This window comes from Oncorhynchus nerka, linkage group LG5, assembly GCF_034236695.1.
Source record: "Oncorhynchus nerka isolate Pitt River linkage group LG5, Oner_Uvic_2.0, whole genome shotgun sequence".
NCBI lineage: Eukaryota > Metazoa > Chordata > Actinopteri > Salmoniformes > Salmonidae > Oncorhynchus > Oncorhynchus nerka.
Genome location: NC_088400.1, coordinates 38,224,213 through 38,247,356, shown reverse-complemented (window position 1 = coordinate 38,247,356; position 23,144 = coordinate 38,224,213).

Below are 23,144 nucleotides of genomic sequence, written 5' to 3'. Positions count from 1 at the left end.
CGAACCTAATGCAGGAGAATACCAGGTGTTAGGAAGTGTGTCTCTAACACACATTCAGTACACACAAACACACAGACAGGTAAACACACACATACACTCAGAATCACTAATGAGAAAAGGCACTGCATGCTCTGGTTTCCTAGAATGACAATTCTTAGGAAATGACAGCTGTTCAATAAATTTCACCTGAAGAAAAACAAAGTTGTTCTTAATCGACGGTTGGTGAGTGTGTGTGAGGGGGGGGGGGGTAGTCTCCAATACCCCACAGTTACCATATACTGTTGCGCTCATCAAGACCATCATTGGCTAGGAGATTAATCCTTCTGTACTCACCTAAGAGAGAGAGAGAGAGAGAGAGAGAGAGAGAGAGCCTGAAAATGAGAATGAGGGCGAGACAGAGAGATAGATAAAGATAGAAAGAGAGGAAGAGAGAGAACATATAGCGAGAGAGAGAGAGCGAGAGAGGGGAGAGGGAGAGGAGAGACAGAGAGAATCAGAGAGGAAGAGGGAGAACGAGAGATGGGGAAGAGACAGAGAGAGAGCAAGAGCACGAGAGACCCACCACAGAGTAGAGGGATCATTAGAGAGCAGATCTCCTCTGCTCCCTGAGGTTAGCCTGACTTAGGTCTGATTACACACCAGTACGTGAAAGAGCATGTGGAGATGGACTGTAAAGAGGCCACCATTACACCCCATTATATTACATTATTACACTCCATTTTTAATCAGGATAATGACAATACACTTCATATTATAATAATGAATCCCATTTCAGCTCAGCAATATCTCTCTACTGCTGTTTGTAATGACAGAGCCACTGAATAGGCCCGGTACTGAGCAGCCTAAGAGAATGCCATGGGCAAAAGAGACAGTGCAAATGTATGGGCATTGAAAGGAGAAGGAAGAAATAGCTAGACCCTCTTTCCTACAGAATATGTAGTCCATTGACTTAGTGACTCTTTAGAATATAAAGAAATATGGATAATGTTTCATGAGTCAATGAGAAACAATGTAGCTCTTCTGTTTAATCAAGGACGATTTATGCTCAACACTGCGACGCATAAACCCAACCCCATTCCCTACCTGCATGCTGCCAACCTCTGATTTGTTATGGATAATTCATATTGTCTGCTGTACCTTTTCTGGCTCCAACGTGTGTGACGTCTACACACTATTTTACACACAGAGAGAGAGAGAGAGAGAGAGAGACAGAGAGAGAGAAAAAGAGAGAGAGAGAGAGAGAGAGAGAGAGAGATGCATCACACACACACACACCAAAATGCATCACTTCACACAAAATATGCGAGCTCCAACAGTGCAGGTGTGAATGAAATAATATATTTTTTAAAATAATAATCATATATACATATTTACAACTGCGACAATGATAAATATAAATGTCCATTGGGGTGTTTGGCAGGGTAATTGTCCGTTGAGGAGTGGGGGGAGAAAAATAAAATATCAATTGAGGGAGCAGAATAGACGCCTTTTGAGGGGGGGATATCGAAAGGGGGAGCAGTGGGGGGGGGGCTGTTCCCCCGCTGTACTGTTCTGGCGCCGACAGAGATGGCCGCCTCGCTTCGCGTTCCTAGGAAAATATGCAAGTGCATTGCCTCCGCAAGGCAATCAAACATGCTAAGCGTCAGTATAGAGACAAAGTAGAGTCGCAATTCAACGGCTCAGAAACGAGAGGTATGTGGCAGGGTCTACAGTCAATTACTGACTACAAAAAGAAAACCATCCCCGTCGCGGACCATGATGTCTTGTTCCCAGACAAACAAAACAATTTCTTTGCTCGCTTTGAGGACAATACAGTGCCACCGACACTGCCCGCTACCAAAACCTGTGGGCTCTCCTTCACCGCAGCCAACGTGAGTAAAACATTTAAAAGTGTTAACCCTCGCAATGATGCAAGGCAGACGGCATCCCTAGCCGTGTCCTCAGAGTATGCACAGACCAGCTGGCTGGTGTGTTTACGGACATATTCAATCAATCCTTATCCCAGTCTGCTGTTCCCACATGCTTCAAGAGGGCCACCATTGTTCCTGTTCCCAAGAAAGCAAAGGTAACTGAGCTAAATGACAATCGCCCCGTAGCACTCACTTCCGTCATCATGAAGTGCTTTGAGAGACTAATCAAGGACCATGTCACCTCCACCCTACCTGACACCCTAGACCCACTCCAATTTGCTAATCCGCCCTAATAGGTCCACAGATGACGCAATCGCAATCACACTGCACACAGCCCTAACTCATCTGGACAAGAGGAAAACCTATGTAAGAATGCTGTTCATCAACTTCAGCTCAGCATTCAACACCATAGTACCCTCCAAACTCTGCAAAAAGCTTAAGACAATGGGTCTCGACACCGCCCATTGCAACTGGGTCCTGGACTTCCTGACGGGCTGCCCCCAGGTGGTGAGGGTAGGAAACAACATCTCCACCCTGCTGATCCTCAACACTGGGGCCCTACAAGGGTGCGTTCTCAGCCCTCTCCTGTACTCCCTGTTCACCATGACTGCTTGGCCATGCACGTCTCCAACTCATCATCAATCATCAAGTTTGCAGACGACACTACAGTGGTAGGCTTGATTACCACCAATGACGAGATGGCCTACAGGGAGGATGTGAGGGCCCTCGGAGTGTGGTGTCAGGAAAATAACCTCACACTCAATGTCAACAAAACAAAGGAGATGATCGTGGACTTCGGGAAACAGCAGAGGGAGAAGCGCACTATCCACATCGACGTGACAGTAGTGGAGAAGGTGGAACGTTTTAAGATCCTTGGCGTACACATCACGGACAAACTGAAACGGTCCACCCACGCAAACAGCGTGGTGAGCAGCGCCTCTTCAACCTCAGGAGGCTGAATACATTTGGCTTGTCACCAAACTTTTACAGATGCACAATCGAGAGCATCCTGTCGGACTGTGTCACCGCCTGGTAAGGCAACTGCTCCGCCCACAACCGTAAGGCTCTCCAGAGGGTAGTGCGGTCTGCACAATGCATCACCGGGTTAAACTACCTGCCCTCCAGGACACCTACACCACCCGATGTCACAGGAAGGCCAAAAAGATTATCAAGGACAACAACCACACGAGCCACTGCCTGTTCACCCCGCTATCATCCAGAAGGCGAGGTCAGTCCAGGTGCATCAAAGCTGGGACCGAGAGACTGAAAAACAGCTTCTATCTCAAGACCATCAAACTGTTAAACAGCAATCATTAACATTGAGTGGCTGCTGCCAACATACTGACTCAACTCCAGCCACTTTAATAATTCAAAATTGGATGTAATAAATGTATCACTAGCCACTTTAAACAATGCCACTTTATATACTGTTTACCTACCCTACATTTCTCATCTCATATGTATATACTGTACTCTATACCATCTACTGCATCTTGCCTATGCCGTTTGGCCATCACTCATCCATATATTTATATGTACATATTCTTATTCATTCCTTTACACTTGTGTGTATAAGGTAGTTGTTGTGAAATGGTTAGATTACTTGTTAGATATTACTGCGTGGTCGGAACTAGAAGCACAAGCATTTCGCTACACTTGCATTAGCATCTGCTAACCATGTGTATGTGACAAATGAAATGTATTTAATTTGATTTGGAGAGGGACAGGGGGAGCATGTGGCTGAATAGTGGTGGCTTTTCAGCAACCTGACGGTCTGGGGGTAGAAGCTATTGGCCAGTCTGACACTTTTTACCCTTGATCCTCCAGTACTGCCCACGTCTGAGTGATTGAAGTGGGGGAGAACAGGCCGTGGCTCAGGTGGCTGAGGTCCCTGAGGATCTTCTTGGTCTTCCTGTGTCTTCTACACCACAGTGTCCGTGTGGTTTTATCATTTCAGCTCCTCTGAGATGTGTATGCAGAGGAACTTTTTAACATCTCTACTGCAGCTCTGCTGATGAGGATGGGGGCGTGCCCACCTTGGTTTCTCCTGACGTCCACAATCAGCTCCTTCGTTTTGCTGACATGGAGGAAGAGGTTGTTTACCTGGCACCACGCCAACCTCCTCCCTGCAGGTCGTCTCGTCGTGGGTTGGAAATCAGGCCAACTGCTGTCGTGTCGTCAGCAAACTTGATGATGGAGTTGGAGCTGTGTGAGGCCACGTAGGCATGGGTAGGCATGGGTATAATTGCCATTGTGGGGCACCTGTGTTGAGGATCAGGGCCGGCAGCCTTGCGAGGGTTAACACGTTTAAATGACTTACATGGGGACCGTAAACACATAGCTCTCGTTGTCCTCAGGGGCTCTCCTCGGCAACTCAGAGTGGTTTTGCTCAAAGCGTGAGAAAAAAAGTGTTTGACATGTCCTGTAGGGCAATGTTGGTGTGAGTGACTGGATTTCTTTTTGTAATCTGTGATCATTAGAAGCCCATGCCACATATGCCTCATTCCAAACCCGCTGAATTGCTTCTCCGCTTTGTCCCTATACTCTTGTCTCACCATTCTTGTCATTCTGCATAGGACGAATTTGTACTGTTTAACCATACAATTATCCTGGTCACCTTGCCATGTTTATAAGCAGCATCTCTCTCCTTCAGCTTCCCGACAAGGCTTCCATCAATCCACGGTTTTCAAATCGTATACATTTTGAAAGACATCATCGGTATCACATCATCAATACATTTTTTTATGAATCTGGTGACTGAGTCAGTGTATTCATTGAAGTTACCCCAGAGGCGACCCGGAACATATTCCAGTCCACGTGATCAATACAGTCATGAAGCATGGATTTTGATTGGTCAGACCAGTTTTGTACAGACCTGACCACCGGAACTTCCATCTTAAGTCTTTGTTTGTAGGCGGGAAGCAGTCATGGTCAAGTTTGCCGAAAGGAGGATGGGAGATGGCCTTATACCCGCGTGGAAAAGGCGTGTAGCAGTGGTCCATCATAGAATCTCTGCGACTTGGAAAGTAAATTTGTTGAGCACGGCTCTCAAATTACTTTTGTTGAAGTCCCCGCCACAATGAACACTGCCTCCAGGAATGCGGTTTCCATTTTGTTCAGGGTCCAATGAAGATCTTTGAGAGCCTTTTTTTGTGCCAGATTGGTGCGGGATGTACACAGCCATGGTGATAATCCCTGCGCACTCTCCCGGAAGGTTAAAAGGGCGACATTTGATGACCAACTATTCTAAATTGGGAGTGCATAAGCTCGCAAGTTTCTTCACGTTTCCCTTGTCGCACCACTTGTTATTTGTCATAAAGCAGAGCCCTCCGCCTTTGTTCTTGCCAGAGAGAGCCCTCTCCCTATTCGCTCGATGAACTCTAAAACCTGCTGGTTGTATATCATCCATCTGGATGTCGGAGGAAAGCCAGGTCTCAGAAAAACGGAGTATGTTGCATAATCTGATGTCCCTCTGGAAGGAGGTCTTCGCTCTAAGTTAGTCAAGTTTATTCACCAATGATTGAACATTGGCGAGTAGTATGCTCGGCCATGGAGGACGGGTCGCTCAGTCATGGAGGACGGGTGGCCTGGTGTCTCAATGTCACTATGACGACGTTTTCCTCTCCGTCGGCGTCTTTGTTTCCTACTCTCTGGTAGAACTCCCAGGCAACCTGGCGCCTCACTGAAGAAGCTAGACCATTGTTCCGCCATCTCTGGGAAGGTCAGGTGAACAGTGAGTACCCAGCGATTCATATTCAAATTGTTTTACCCGGGTGTATGAAGTAATGCACAAAAAAAACTAAGGAAGAACATTTGTGAAAAACACTAGAAAAAAATAGAAAGGGTGTAATCTGTCGGACCCATTTTCCGAATAGTTTAAATGAAGTCACAGAAGTCACGCTGCTCTCAGATGAGTCTCTCAATCCATTATTGCAACATGAGATCCCTCACTACACGCATGTCAGCAGAGATAAGTGTTGATCAAAACTAATCATACTAATCATACTAACTAATCATCAAAGGCATCCCGAGTGGCGCAGTGGTCTAAGGCACTGCATCGCAGTGTGCTTGGCATCAGCGTCGAGGTGTGCTTGGCATCAGCATCGTCCGGGTTAGGGGAGGGTTCGGCCGGCCGGAGTGTCCTTGTCCCATTGCACTCTAACGACACCTGTGGTCGGCAAACTCTGATCGTTGGTCGCGGTGAAAAAATAAATGCTCCCTGTACTTTCAAAGCATTTTCCCTCAAAAGGTAGGTAAACTGCCAAGCACGACAAAAGGTAAGTAAACTGCCAAGCACGACAAAAGGTAAGTAAACTGCCGAGCACAGCAAAAGGTAGGTAAACTGCCGAGCACAACAAAAGGTAGGTAAACTGCCGAGCACAACAAAAGGTAGGTAAACTGCCGAGCACAGCAAAAGGTAGGTAAACTGCCGAGCACAGCAAAAGGTAGGTAAACTGCCGAGCACAACAAAAGGTAGGTAAACTGCCGAGCACAACAAAAAGTACGTAAACTGCCGAGCACAGCAAAAGGTAGGTAAACTGCCGAGCACAACAAAAGGTAGGTAAACTGCCGAGCACAGCAAAAGGTAGGTAAACTGCCGAGCACAACAAATATTAGGTAAACTGTGTTTACATGCCACTGCATATAAAGAATAGGAGCTGAAGGAAACAGTTGTTGTGTGTTGAAGGTTGTTGTTGTGTGTTGAAGGAGAGAAGAGTTTGTCATTTTCAAGTTTGCTACCTTTGCTATGAAACCAATTATATCTGAAAATAAGATAGAGACCAGGGGAAATTAAGGGAACAGTGCCCTATGGTCCCTGCTTAAAATTAGTGCATAACATAGGGAATAGGGTGCTATTTCGGAGAGGGAATGTGGAGAGAGTGAGCAGATCATAGATAAGAAGCTGATTGAAGAATAAAGAAACAGCTCAGTATGGCATGGCGGCATGGAGTGGCCTTGCGATGGGGTAGAGAGAGAGAGAGAGAGAGAGAGAGAGAGAGAGACAGAGAGAGACTGCTTTTTAATTTTCTCTGCTGATGGGGAAACATCCAATTTGCTGCTGTTTCTTAAGAGGCTGTTTCCATGTTTCATGAGTCAATGAGAAATACTGTAGCTCTTCTTGTGTGTAATCAAGGACAATTTATGCTCAACACTGCGACGCATAAACCCAACCCCATTCCCTACCTGCATGCTGCCAACCTCTGATTTGTTATGGATAATTCATATTGTCTGCTGTACCTTTTCTGGCTCCAACGCGTGTGACGTCTACACACCCTTTTACAGAGAGAGAGAGCGAGAGAGAGAGAGAGAGAGAGAGAGAGAGAGAGAGAGAGAGAGAGAAAGAGAGAGAGAGAGCTAGAGAGAGAGAGACTGGAGAGCTATCTCCTGTTCATTACCATCATGTTGATTACTGTTATTACCAGTGTACCGTACAGAGGAAGGCAGACTGCAGTTCAGAAAAGAGAGGGAGAGAGGGTGGTATGGAAAGCCAACCAGACACGCTACAAAGGGAGACAGAGAGAGACAGATAGCGGGTGGAATGCAAAAGAAGGAAAGAGAGCGGAATGAAAGAGAAGGAAAGAGAGAGATAGATGAAAGAGACCGGGTGGAGGTCAGAGACGGAGGGAGCGAGAAGGGACAGAGAGGGGGGGGGGGGGGTGAGACGTTGAGGTGAGGGATAAGAGGGAGCTGGAGGCTCAGAGAGAAAGAGAGAGTGAGAGAGAGTGAGTGAGAGAGAGAGAGAGAAAGGTGAGACTGAAAGATCAACAGCGAGAGACAGAAAGTGGTGCACAGTGCTCTGAGGTTTAGTCAGTGTGAGAGGGGATATAGCTGTCCTCAGGCTGTAGAGGGAGGACTACATGCAAGGGCTTGGCTGTCTGTATCTTGGCTTCACTCCAACAAAACCAATACCACGGGTTATCCTCCATACTGCCAGTACATTCCCACTGGGCAAGAACTGGTTGAATCAATGTTGTTTCCATGTCATTTCAACCCAAAAATGTGATGACGTGGAATCAATGTGGAAAACTGATTGGATTTCTGAACAATCGTCAACGTCATGGCATTTCCTTTTTTTCATTCAATGTTTAAACCTAAATCCAATGACATGGTGACATTTGATGTTAATTTCACGTTGAATTCACATTAGTTGACATCTCAACCAAATGTAAATCAAAACTAGACATTGAACTGATGTCTGTGCCCAGTAGGTTTACTCTGTACAGAGAAAGAGGAGAGGTAGATAAATGTTGAACTTTTCTGGCCCAAGCCTCGGGCCTACGATTAAATAAAAACAGAAAGAACAAGCGCTGCTGTGTGCTTAAGGGCACTCTCCTTTCTTCTCCTCTCCTCTCATCTCTCCCACCCCTCGCTGTGTTACTGTACACTTCGGTCCACTCCACTCCCACTTCCAGTAAAAAAACGAAATATGATATAAAAAGAGTAAGGCTACGGCTCTCTGTCTCTTTACCGCTCTCTCAGGCCCTGACGGATCAATGCAATTCACTTACCTTTGAAACGCTCTTTTGTAACATCAAAAACAACACCAAAAGTAAAAGCTCTTGCTAGACAAGTGAGATCGATGTTTACAGTAGAGAAACCTATGATTAGACCTCGGTATTTTACTTAAGCCTCTGATTTAGCTGGACAATATCTACAGATCCTAGTGGGGATATGGCTGGATTCAATATCATAGCATAACTGAAACCAGCAACCCCAAGGCCCAGGGTAGAGTAGGAGTGGATAAAACTAAACAAACACTGGAAATTCAATCAATTGCCTTTTCCTTTTGGCTTTTCCAGTTTCAATTGCAAGTGCGTTTAGGGCGATCGGAGCACAGAGGAATATGATTGAAAAAAGCAAAGCTTCTGTCAGCGTCAAAACACGAAGCCACAAAAATGTGTCCGTGCAATATGTAGCCCCATATGGCATCATCACATTAGCTTCCATCTTCCATATGATGTTTTTTTCCTTCCAGAGGGTTGATAATACATGTGAACGAGCTCCGAGCAGTGGAGAGAAGACGTTATGATGGAACGCGATTTTCCTGGATTGTGATGACTTGCAGATACAGGATATCTTCACCAATACACTGGAAAGACGTTCCTCTTTTCTTTCCCCCAGCACACAGATTATAATCTCGAAGGAATGGTTCTGCTAACTCTTCATTAATGTTGTGTCTGGAAGACGAGCCCGGCCTGCGCCGGTCGATAGCAGTGCGGTAACGCGATTCGGCCACCCCATCTGTCCCCGTGCCGTCCTCCTGTACTCCTCCTGCGTGTTATTTGAGAACACATCCATTTTTATAAGAAATAATACCGGCAGCTGGGAGCTGGTGTCAGGAGGGCCCCTTGGGGCGAGGAACTGACACAACAGGGTTCTACTGGCCATCCCTAATGAAACTGTAGACCAATCTTTGGAGTTTCCTGTAGGCCAATCATCCAATTGGCTGTGTTCACTAGAGGGCAACTGTGTGGGTGTGGGTAACTGGATTTAGGAGTGATAACAGGCAATGACACAGGTAGTAGTATTGGAGGAATTCAGACATGGACCCCAAATATCGGTACTTGCAGGTGCCTGAAGGTAAGCGGACCTGAGTTCATGTGGGTCCTGTGTGGCTCAGTTGGTAGCACATTGCTCTTGCAACGCCAGGTTTCGACTCCCACGGGGAACCAGTAAGAGAACGTTTATGAGCTCACTACTGTAAGTCGCTCTGGATAAGAGTGTCCGCTAAAACCAAAATGGAAAATGTGGTGTGCCGCTCTACTACAAAATCTCACACTGTAGAGGTCTTTGGGTTCGATCACAAGGGCTACATACTCTCTCAATCGCTTTAACTCTCACACAAGCTCTCTAGCGCACACACTCTCACTCAAGCACAGTCAAGTCAATTAACCGAGGGTCTCACTCTGTCTGTCTTGGAGTGGAGCAGTGTGGGTGGACTCTTCTTCTTCCTAATCACGGCTGGCCCCTACAGGTTGAATCAGCATAGGACCCTCCAACTAGAAATATGTAAATGTCATCCTCTAATCATACTCTTCAACAAAGTTGAGATGTATTATGCCACCATTTTGTCTTTCTTTCCCCACTTCCCTCTCTCTTTATTCCTCGAGAAAACTTCAGCAAGTGAGAATTCTTTCAGTTTTAAGATGGCTGTCTGTCACGGAAAATGTGATATCATTCTTACTAATCTAAGGGGGTAAAGAAATACAATATATTTGTAAAATCACAAATTGCCTTTCCTTTATGTTGATATTGTCAGTTGTGTGAGAGTGAGAAGAGAACTAATCATAGACTTCAGTGTTCTGATTGATCCTTGAGGAGCCGAGGGACACCCATCTGATATAAACAATTCTTTGAATGGGGGGGGTAGAAATACAGAGAGAGAGAGAAAGTCTGACAGACAGTGAATTTTGAAATTGCCTTGTACCATCTCTGCTTATTATATTTCACATCTCATTATGTGCCAGGCTTTTTGGAGATGGCTGTTGTTCAGCGAATGTGCCCAGAATACTAATGATGCCTTTCCTCAGTCAGTCACTCATGTTCATTTGCAGGGCTTTAGAAGAAAGAAACAGAGCGTTGTTACAACATTCACACATGCATAGAAGCCAGGGTTGGCTTGGTAACTTTCCAAATCTAATCCGTTACAGTTACTAGTTACATGTCCAAAATTGTAATCAGCGACGTAACTTTTGGATTACCCAAACCCAGTAACTTAATCTGATTACTTTCTGTTACTTTTAGATTACTTTCCCCTTAAGAGGCATTAGAAAAGAGGACAAAAATGAATATTACCAATTGAACAACATCAATTGTAGGATAAATTCATGTTAGAGTTTACATAGTTGGCCATAAATGGATGTTGCATGTTACTTTATGGGTTGGTTATTTAGGATTTTTCTAACCCATTGCTTTCTACTACAGATAATAATATATTAGCTAGGTAATATCTTTACATTAAAATCCAAAGTCTGTCAGATTTCCAGTCATTCCAATTAATTTAATACCCCTTGATCTTCAAGAATAGGACTTGGAAATATGGATTTGGCAAATGGTTTTACCGGAGCATAACACAGAAACGAAGGACTTATTATCCTACTCTGATGTTAATGATTTTGTTGTCATGGAGGACTGATTGGACTCATCGCTTCAAGTTGAAAAATAAATACTGCTCCCATGGTATGGCATACTTTGAGCACTACCGAAAAGTGCTATTTGTATGTGAATTATTAATGCCGTATGCTGCATTTGCTATAGGCCTGTTGTTTATGTTTTTGTTGGTGACACTGATATCTCAATGATTTGCAACTGTTTGTCTATCAAAAGCATGTGGCACAAATTAGATTGAGCAATTTAAGTTTAAATTAAACTAGTTTTTGAACACAATGCAACTCTTAATCCACAGGCTGGGATCCACACTATGCAGCTGTTGCAAGAGTGCATTTTTCATTTGCTCTCTGCTGGTCGCAAAAACAATGATTGATGCTTAAACCTCTTCAATTCAACCATTATTGGTGTCACACCCTGATCTGTTTCATCTGTCTTTGTGATTGTCTCCACCCCCCTCCAGGTTTCGCCCATCTTCCACATTATCCCCTGTGTATTTATACCTGTGTTCTCTGTTTGTCTGTTGCCAGTTTGCTTTGTTTCGTCAAGCCTACCAGCAGTTTTCCCTCTGCTCCTGTCTCTCGATTGTTCCTGTATCCTAGTTTTCCCGGTGTTGACCATTCTGCCTGCCCTGAGCCTGCGCCATCCTGTACCTTTTCCCCACCTTTCTGGATTACTGACTTTTGCCTGCCCTGACCCTGAGCCTGCCTGCTGTCCTGTACCTTTGCCCCACCTATCTGGATTACTGACCTCTGCCTGCCCTTGACCTGCCATTTGCCTGTCTCTGTTCGATTAAAAAACTGTAGTTACTTCGACGTTGTCTGCATATGGGTCTTACCTGAAACATGATAGCATGAACTGGCCATGACTGACCCAGGAGACTCGGACCAACTGTGCAACGCCATCTCCTCCCAAGGAGCCACCATTGGTAGGCACAGGGAATTGCTTCATGGCCTTATGGAGAGGGTCCACACCTTGGTCAAATGCCATGACCGGGCGTTTGTACATCTTGCTGGAGCAATTCTGTGGGTTGGCCGGGAGGCAGCCTACTACGACGTTAATCTCACAGCGCCTCAGTAACTCGGCTGTTAGCAGCACCGCCACACCGGTCACTCCACCTTCCTGGGAGCCCTGCTTATCTCCCCTGGAATGCTTAAATGGAGAGCCGGTTACCTGTCGGGCGTTTCTAGCTCAGTGTGCCTTCATCTTAGAGCTTTAGCCCTCCACCTTCCCCTCAGACCGCCTCAGACCGCGACTACGGGAACGATAGAGGGAGAGGAGATTAAATTTCCCTCACGCGTCCAAGGATCCCACCTCGCCTCCGAGGCATCCCAGAAGTCCGGGAAGGCCCCATTGTCGAGAGAACCTGAGACTAACCGATTTTCCCCGAGAGTCGCCGAAGACAGACAAGTCACCATTTCCCGAGCCTATGCAGCTTGGCAGAGCTGGATTGTCTCCAGCGGAGCGACTATACAGGCTCAACACCAAGATTTGCCTGTATTGCAGGACTCGTGGTCCTTTTGTGTCCACTTGTCCGTTAAAAGACCAGGCTCACCAGTAGGAGCAATTACTCTGGTAGGTCATATGGAGAACTTTTCTGCCTCCCTTACTCGTTTCATGCCTTTTTGCTGTGGGGAAACCACTCATTGACTCTCGGGCTGATGAGAGCTTTTTGGACTCTACCCTGGGTTCCGAGCAGGGCATCCCCACTCAGCCCCTCTCCATTCCCATAGACGTTAGCGCGCTGGACGGGCGCTCTATAGGCCGCGTCACCCACAACACTTCTTTGTCTATCTTAATGACATCCTTGTCTTCTCCCACTCCAACCAAGAATATGTGCGACAGGCTCTCCAAGGTCTCCTGGAGAACCAGCTGTTTGTAAAAGCGGAGAAGTGCGAGTACCAACACTCCACCATCCCTTTTCTGGGTTACACTCGCTGCAACGAGTTTACACATGGATCCCGGTAAGATGAGAGCAGTGGTGGATTGGCTGAGAGCATTGTGCAGTTGCAACGTTTCTTGGGGTTCGCCAACTTCTACCCCCTGTCAGCATTCACCTCGCCGAATGTTCCATTCACATGGTCTCCAGCTTCTGAATGGGACCTCAAACTTCGCTTCACCACAGCTCCCATCTTGATTCATCCTGACCCATCCCATCAGTTTGTGGTAGAGGCCGATGCTTCAGATGTTGGAGTGGGGTCTGTCCTGTCCCAGCATTCTGCCCTGGACCTCAAGCTACATCCCTGCACCTTCTTCTCCCATCACCTCAATGCCACATAGAAGAACTACCATGTGGGGAATTGTGAAGATGGTATTGGAGGAATGGAGGCACTGGTTGGAGGGGGCAGACCATCCGTTCATCGTGTGGACCGACCACAAGTACCTGGAGTTTCTCCACACTGCCAAGTGCCTCAATTCCAGGCAAGCTAGATGGGCCCTGCTGTTCCCATGGTTCAACTTCTCCCTCTCTTACTGGCCGGGATCCAAGGAAGTCAAGCCGGATAAGCTGTCATGCCGCTATAGCCCCACAACTACTACCCCGGAACCCGAGACCATCCTTCCCACTTCGTGCCTGGCGACGGCACTCAGCTGGGGAATAGGGAATCAGGTCCGTGAGACGCAGCATTCCCAGCCAAATCTCGGAGGAGCCCTGATAACCGGCTGTTAGTTCCTGACGCCGTCCACTCCGTGGCCCACTCCTCCAGGCTTGCCTGCCACCCATAGTCCCGTCCGACCCTGGCTTTGTGCGACAACCCTTTTGGTGGCCTACCATAGTCCATTATGTGTCTACATTCATCGCCGCTTACACAGTTTGTGCAGAGAACAAGACTCCTCGGAAAGCTCCGGCTGGTCTCCTCCAACCTCTGCCTGTCCCTCACCGTCCCTGGTCTCACATCTCCCTGGACGTTGTCACGGGTCTTCCTCCATCTGATGGCAACACTGCCATCCTGACAATGATGGATAGGATTTCCAAAGCCACCCCACTTCATTCTTCTCCCCAAACTACCCTCTGCCAAAAAGACGGCCCCGCTTATGGTGCATCACGTCTTCCGGATCCATGGTCTACCGGTAGACCTGGTCTCTGACCGGGGTCCTCAGTTCTCGTCCCGGTTCTGGAAGGTGTTCTGCACCCTCAATGGGTCCTCGGTCAGCCTGTCCTCAAGACCACCTCCAGATATCAACGACAAGCAGACCGTCACCGGACCCCAGCTCCCCGGTATCATCTAGGGCAGAAGGTATAGCTGTCCACCCGGGATCTGCCCTTCCGGGTGGAATCCCACAAACTCTCCCCCCTGTTTATTGGCCCATTTCCCATCGCCAAAGTCATTAGCCCCTCTACTGTTTGTCTTCTGTTGTCCCGTACCCTCTGTATACATCCTACCTTTCATGTGTCCAGAGTTTAACCCATGTCTCACAGCACTTTGTTTCCAGTACCTTTGCCCCACCTTGCTGGATTACTGACCTCTGCCTGCCCTTGACCTGCCTTTGTCCTGCCCCTGTTCGATTAATAAACTGTTGTTACTTCGACGTTGTCTGCATCTGGGTTTTATATAAATGTGATAATTGGGATGAAATACACATATACATTTGTGAACAGCCATCCACAACCACCACAATCCAAAGCCTAAGGTGGAAATAGCTAAATGAGAGAGCAGCAGTGTGATTCGAATCAATGCACTATGGAGATAATAAGTGATATCCATATGGACTGTAGACTACACCACTGCTGTCGTCCTTACCTCCAAGCGTTTATTAAAGTTGGATGATCTTTGGATGCCTACAGTAGTCTCACCATTGGAAGACATAGCTTGGACTGTAGCCTACAAAAACCTATTACTGATCCATCAAACGCATTTTGTGTGTCATCATACTGGTCTCTGACTTGTGATCAGACTCGCTTAGGCGGAAGAAAAGTAAACTTGTGCCTTTTTTCAATGTTGATTTGAATGTCATTGAGGGGGAAAAAATCCTCTAAATTACTTTCTGAATTTTAAAGTAATCCTCTAAGTAATCATCTAGTTTTTTAGAAGTATCTATAATCTGATGACAATATTTTTGATAGTAATGTAATGGGTTTTTTGAAATCAGTTACTCCCCAACCCTAATAAAAGCAGATGGAGTCACAAAGGCCTCATGTCTCAGTATACGCTGAAATCAGATGGCTGCTGTTATGTTTGTTCCTTATATAATGACAAACTGGGGCGTAGGTTTAACTACTTTTAATGAATATATACTTCAGCTAGAAAACTCCATGTTTATCCATGTAAGGCATTCTTCAACCACCTGCATAGCCTGCTGGGTAACGTAGTCTAAATGTTATTAACACATAACAACGCATCTTCTTTCCTTTAAAAGAAAACAACTTTTCTATGTAACTACACGTCACATCACATTTGTTTACTCAACCTGCATAACATGCAATTTTCAATAACACACATTTCTTTCCCCCCAATTGTATTTTTTCAACTAAATATAGTCTGTCTAACAATACTCTATTGTGGCTCTATTTCTTTTCACAAACAAAACATTCATTCCAGGTGCACTTTACATTTTTTTAAATATATTTTTTAGCAATTTTCAATAAGCCTTTCGGGGGCTCTGACAGTCCTTTTTGGTCGTTCTGCTGAAGTGCTTCCTGAAACAACAACTTGAGCTTTTCACATGCATTGATTCCTATAATAGACTGTACACTCTTTTTCACAATCAGCAGCTGTGCTCTGAACTGTTTTCCTCTGTAAAGTTACTATGCAGTTTCCTTTGACTGGTACGTTATAAATCAAATAAAATCAAATCAAATTTTATTTGTCACATACACATGGTTAGCAGATGTTAATGCGAGTGTAGCGAAATGCTTGTGCTTCTAGTTCCGACAATGCAGTAATAACCAACAAGTAATCTAGCTAACAATTCCAAAACTACTACCTTATAGACACAAGTGTAAGGGGATAAAGAATATGTACATAAAGATATATGAATGAGTGATGGTACAGAGCGGCATAGGCAAGATACAGTAGATGGTATTGAGTGCAGTATATACTGTATATATGAGATGAGTATGTAAACAAAGTGGCATAGTTAAAGTGGCTAGTGATACATGTATTACATAAAGATGCAGTAGATGATATAGAGTACAGTATATACATATACATATGAGATGAATAATGTAGGGTATGTAAACATTATATTAGGTAGCATTGTTTAAAGTGGCTAGTGATATATTTTACATAATTTCCCATCAATTCCCATTATTAAAGTGGCTGGAGTTGAGTCAGTGTGTTGGCAGCAGCCACTCAATGTTAGTGGTGGCTGTTTAACAGTCTGATGGCCTTGAGATAGAAGCTGTTTTTCAGTCTCTCGGTCCCGGCTTTGATGCACCTGTACTGACCTCGCCTTCTGGATGATAGCGGGGTGAACAGGCAGTGGCTCGGGTGGTTGTTGTCCTTGATGATCTTTATGGCCTTCCTGTGACATCGGGTGGTGTAGGTGTCCTGGAGTGCAGGTAGTTTGCCCCCGGTGATGCGTTGTGCAGACCTCACTACCCTCTGGAGAGCCTTACGGTTGTGGGCGGAGCAGTTGCCGTACCAGGCGGTGATACAGCCCGACAGGATGCTCTCGATTGTGCATCTGTAGAAGTTTGTGAGTGCTTTTGGTGACAAGCCGAATTTCTTCAGCCTCCTGAGGTTGAAGAGGCGCTGCTGCGCCTTCTTCACGATGCTGTCTGTGTGGGTGGACCAATTCAGTTTGTCTGTGATGTGTACGCCGAGGAACTTAAAACTTACTACCCTCTCCACTACTGTTCCATCAATGTGGATAGGGGGGTGTTCCCTCTGCTGTTTCCTGAAGTCCACAATCATCTCCTTGGTTTTGTTGACGTTGAGTGTGAGGTTATTTTCCTGACACCACACTCCGAGGGCCCTCACCTCCTTCCTGTAGGCCGTCTCGTCATTGTTGGTAATCAAGCCTACCACTGTTGTGTCGTCCGCAAACTTGATGATTGAGTTGGAGGCGTGCGTGGCCACGCAGTCGTGGGTGAACAGGGAGTACAGGAGAGGGCTCAGAACGCACCCTTGTGGGGCCCCAGTGTTGAGGATCAGCGGGGTGGAAATGTTGTTGCCTACCCTTACCACCTGGGGGCGGCCCGTCAGGAAGTCCAGTACCCAGTTGCACAGGGCGGGGTCGAGACCCAGGGTCTCGAGCTTGATGACGAGCTTGGAGGGCACTATGGTGTTAAATGCCGAGCTGTAGTCGATGAACAGCATTCTCACATAGGTATTCCTCTTGTCCAGATGGGTTAGGGCAGTGTGCAGTGTGGTTGAGATTGCATCGTCTGTGGACCTATTTGGGCGGTAAGCAAACCAGTAACCTTAATTTTCACCGGGTGTATTTTGCTCTTCACCTTCAGTGTTTTGTAGTCATCCAGCGACAACAGGTTTACCTGTGCTCCAGTATCAAGCTAGAATGGTATTATTGTTTCATTCACAGTCAATGGCACAATCCATTCAGCATTTACTGCATTGCATATTTCCACAGAATCAACAAAGAATTCTTCAATCTCCTTGACTGTGTGAATCTTTTTCTTTGTAGCCTCAGCTTTGCAGCATTTTGAGAAATTATTAGTTTTTCCCACAGTTGTTACATGATTTACCATATGCAGGGCATTTTTTGGGGTTGTGGATAAATCCTTATTTTCCACGTGGTGTTTTGATATCTCTCTTTTGCTTGTTTTTGTTTTGTAAGGCTCCTCTCTTTTTATTGCATACACTGACGTCTCTTCCCTGCACAGCTCTTTACCTTGTGCTCTGGTGGTTTCAGCTGTTCGACATATATTCATTGCTTTATCCAAAGTTAAATCTTGCTCACGCAGCAATCTCTCCTTGAGTCCATTATCATGTATGCCACAGACTATCCTTGTCTTTCAGATTTTCAAATTCACACGTTTTGCTCAGTGTGTTCAGCTCAGCCAAAAACGGGTCAAAACTGACTCCCTGTTTCTGATCATGAGAGAAAAACTTGTATCTCTCAAACGTGACTTTTCTGGCTAGGTACAAAGTACTCCTCAAATTTAGCCATTAGCACAGTCAATGTCAAGTTTGCCTCATCTTGCTGAAAGCTATTGTAAATGTCCAATGCATCCTCTCCAAAAACATGCAGAACAATTGAAGTTTTCAATTTGTCATCATCTCCCCCTGCACCACTGGCTGCTAGGTAGATATTGAATCTCTGCTTGAAACGTTTCCAATTCTCAGCTAAATTGCCTGTTAACTGCATAGAAGTAGGAGGACTAAGCCTATCCATGACGGAGAACAGGAACAGTGCCGCTCTCGCTGCTGTCACTCTCGCTGCTGTCGATCTCTCTGCTGTCCCTCTCTCTGCTGTCGCTCTCGCTGCTGTCGCTCTCTCTGCTGTCCCTCTCTCTGCTGTCGCTCTCGCTGCTGTCCCTCTCGCTGCTGTCGCTCTCGCTGCTGTCGCTCTCTCTGCTGTCGCTCTCGCTGCTGTCGCTCTCTCTGCTGTCCCTCTCGCTGCTGTCGCTCTCGCTGCTGTCACTCTCCCTGCTGTCGCTCTCGCTGCTGTCGCTCTCTCGGCTGTCCCTCTCTCTGCTGTCGCTCTCACTGCTGTCTCTCTCGCTGCTGTCCCTCTCGCTGCTGTCGCTCTCTCTGCTGTCGCTCTCGCTGCTGTCGCTCTCGCTGCTGTCGCTCTCGACTGCTGTCGCTCTCGCTGCTGTCCCTCTCTCTGCTGTCGCTCTCTCTGCTGTCGCTCTCGCTGCTGTCGCTCTCTCTGCTGTCGCTCTCTCTGCTGTCGCTCTCGCTGCTGTCGCTCTCGCTGCTGTCGCTCTCTCTGCTGTCCCTCTCTCTGCTGTCGCTCTCGCTGCTGTCCCTCTCGCTGCTGTCGCTCTCGCTGCTGTCGCTCTCTCTGCTGTCGCTCTCTCTGCTGTCGCTCTCACTGCTGTCGCTCCTTCTGCTGTCGCTCTCACTGCTGTCCCTCTCTCTGCTGTCGCTCTCTCTGCTGTCGCTCTCGCTGCTGTCGCTCTCGCTGCTGTCGCTCTCGCTGCTGTCGCTCTCTCTGCTGTCCCTCTCTCTGCTGTCGCTCTCGCTGCTGTCCCTCTCGCTGCTGTCGCTCTCGCTGCTGTCGCTCTCTCTGCTGTCGCTCTCTCTGCTGTCGCTCTCACTGCTGTCGCTCTCTCTGCTGTCGCTCTCGCTGCTGTCGCTCTCGACTGCTGTCACTCTCACTGCTGCGGCTCGTTGCCCTCACTCTTGCAAGCTAGCATCTTTGACTACTCACGTCACTTGACTTGTGGTAGAATGTTCCATTTTCGTCGTGGAAATTTGCAGAGTTACTCCTTTCTTTTCTCTGTCTCATCATAGCGGCGACCAATCTGACACCATGTTATGTTTGTTCCTTATATAATGACAAACCCGGGCATAGGTTTAACTACTTTTAATGAAAATATACTTCAGCTAGAAAACTCCATGTTTAGCCATGCAAGGCATTCTTCAACCACCCGCATAGCCTGCTGGGTAACGTAGTCTAAATATTATTAACACATAACAACACAGCGTATTTCCTACATTTCATTTCTATGTTTATTCACGTGTCTCACCATTCCTTTCCTTTCCCTAAACATGCTGTTCTGAATCTTAACATGATATCAGTAGTGCGGGTGTGTGAGAAACAGAGATAAATATCAGATCCGTCTCTCTACACATGGTGGCTTCTGCCTGTCTGAACCCAGGGTCAACTCAATAACCTGGAGGTGAGGGATTGACAGGTGCAACTGAGTGACAGGTGTACAAAAGAAGAGCCGGGGCGTCAAGGTGGAGAGAGTTGGGGGCGTTTCCATGGCAACGGGGGCGGTTGAACTTGAGTTATTAACTTTAATGTTACAGTGGAGAGTCCAGCGGCTGTCATTCATTCGCTGTCAGAAGTAGAACCCCATGGGTGCGTTTCTACTTTCCTCTGCCAAGCGTTCTGGTTTATGAGTGAAGTCACTGACCATATGAACTTGTTGCGTTGTCAAATTCTCCTTTCACGCCTCGTTACTCTCCAATTTGACGAAGACTCCCTGAATCGTCTCACAGTCTCAAGTTACTATGGTTCAAAGAACTGTTCTGGATGTGGTTATCAATGAAGGTTAGTTGCCCAAAGTAAACTTTCTAGGAAACCTTTGTGTGATTTCTGTAAGAACCTGACATCCTCCAAGTGACAAATAGCCCTGTGTTGTCCACTTAACTGGTGTCCTGTGTTGTCCACTTAACTGGTGTCCTGTGTTGTCCACTTAACTGGTGCCCTGTGTTGTCCACTTAACTGGTGTCCTGTGTTGTCCACTTAACTGGTGTCCTGTGTTGTCCACTTAACTGGTGCCCTGTGTTGTCCACTTAACTGGTGTCCTGTGTTGTCCACTTAACTGGTGTCCTGTGTTGTCCACTTAACTGGTGCCCTGTGTTGTCCACTTAACTGGTGTCCTGTGTTGTCCACTTAACTGGTGTCCTGTGTTGTCCACTTAACTGGTGCCCTGTGTTGTCCACTTAACTGGTGTCCTGTGTTGTCCACTTAACTGGTGTCCTGTGTTGTCCACTTAACTGGTGCCCTGTGTTGTCCACTTAACTGGTGTCCTGTGTTGTCCACTTAACTGGTGTCCTGTGTTGTCCACTTAACTGGTGTCCTGTGTTGTCCACTTAACTGGTGTCCTGTGTTGTCCACTTAACTGGTGTCCTGTGTTGTCCACTTAACTGGTGTCCTGTGTTGTCCACTTAACTGGTGTCCTGTGTTGTCCACTTAACTGGTGTCCTGTGTTGTCCACTTAACTGGTGTCCTGTGTTGTCCACTTAACTGGTGTCCTGTGTTGTCCACTTAACTGGTGCCCTGTGTTGTCCACTTAACTGGTGTCCTGTGTTGTCCACTTAACTGGTGTCCTGTGTTGTCCACTTAACTGGTGTCCTGTGTTGTCCACTTAACTGGTGCCCTGTGTTGTCCACTTAACTGGTGTCCTGTGTTGTCCACTTAACTGGTGTCCTGTGTTGTCCACTTAACTGGTGCCCTGTGTTGTCCACTTAACTGGTGTCCTGTGTTGTCCACTTAACTGGTGTCCTGTGTTGTCCACTTAACTGGTGCCCTGTGTTGTCCACTTAACTGGTGTCCTGTGTTGTCCACTTAACTGGTGTCCTGTGTTGTCCACTTAACTGGTGTCCTGTGTTGTCCACTTAACTGGTGTCCTGTGTTGTCCACTTAACTGGTGTCCTGTGTTGTCCACTTAACTGGTGTCCTGTGTTGTCCACTTAACTGGTGCCCTGTGTTGTCCACTTAACTGGTGTCCTGTGTTGTCCACTTAACTGGTGTCCTGTGTTGTCCACTTAACTGGTGCCCTGTGTTGTCCACTTAACTGGTGTCCTGTGTTGTCCACTTAACTGGTGTCCTGTGTTGTCCACTTAACTGGTGTCCTGTGTTGTCCACTTAACTGGTGTCCTGTGTTGTCCACTTAACTGGTGCCCTGTGTTGTCCACTTAACTGGTGTCCTGTGTTGTCCACTTAACTGGTGCCCTGTGTTGTCCACTTAACTGGTGTCCTGTGTTGTCCACTTAACTGGTGTCCTGTGTTGTCCACTTAACTGGTGCCCTGTGTTGTCCACTTAACTGGTGTCCTGTGTTGTCCACTTAACTGGTGTCCTGTGTTGTCCACTTAACTGGTGTCCTGTGTTGTCCACTTAACTGGTGTTTTTCTGTCACACAAACTGGCAGACAAACTGACCCCACTTCTAACCATACGTCTTCTCTGAAAGTACTGGAGCAGTAATCACCAAATCCCTGTATCGTGCTGCAGTCTTCCATCGTTGAGATATAGGGCAGAATGGTGGACAGACACAGGTAGGCTTCCGACACAGTACTGCAGCAGTAATAGACCTGGGCTGGAGCACCACAGTTTAACTGTGTAATAGAGCACTCACATTATACCAGGAGAAAATAGCAGCCCAGATGTTCCCTTTTCACTTTTAACCGTTGGCTCAGCACTTTCTCATTGAGTAATGAACGACCAACAACCAACCCATTGCATAGAGAAGCAGATACAAGCCTTCTCCCACCACCAGCCCCTTCTGCTCAAGTAGGACATTATGGAGAGCCATAACAATAGTGAAGGGTAGCCATTTTCGAAAAGTGCTTACAGTCTAAAGCTCTGAGTCATAATCCAGAGTCCTGTAGCTCTCTCTCCCCCACGGACTGGACTATTGTCAAAGAGAGAGTCTCCCCCGAACCTGTGTGGAGTTTCTTTTCTCGCTCTCTTGGACTCTGTGTTATGTTAGTCTCTGGAGTAGTGTTCATTAATCACCACTAGAGCATTTTACTGCCAGGGAAGGAGGGAGGAAGAGGAGAGTTCCTGTCCCCGTTCCAAAATATGCCGGGATTTATCATAGGCGAGTGAGGAGGCTATTCTATTAGGGCAAGGAGACGTGTTAAAGCATTAAGCCCTCATAATGCTTAACAATATTAAGGATTTATTTTCCCGCCTGCCCAAACAGCTCCCTGAGGTAGGCGCTTAGATAATGCCAGTGAAGGAAGTGCAAAACTAATGATTCTGGTCTGCTGCCATGTAGCTTACTGTAGCTCAATTGGATTTGCTGTGGCGCTTCGCTCATCAGTTTAATAAAGACCTCCCTGCTCCTTCCAAGTGACCTATCACTATCTTTAGGGACAAGGGCAGTGGATCATCTTCATGAGACCAGAGTACGATTTTAATTAACAAGATGGTACACACAGGAGGAACCTGATGTTGGATCGACACTCGTACTCTGAGAGCACTTTATGAATGTGGACCCAGTTCAGATCAGTAAATCACTACAGGACCATAACGTAGAGATTTGTTTACTGTCGAATACACCAGAGTGACAACGTACCTTCTAGGGTTCTTACTCTAGTACAATAAAATATTAAAGACTGAATTGTGGAAACCATGCATATCGAGTTAAGGTTGTAGTGGGCGGTTGTTTCTGTTGTTGTTAGTGGTGGTGCTATCTTTGCTATCTTTCCTCATTGAGAATCAAATAATACTGCTTGCCTCCCGCTCCCTCCGTTCACTACACTGGTGTCAGAAGTGGGATGGCGCGGGGGCTTCCTGCTCCCTCCGTTCGCTACAATA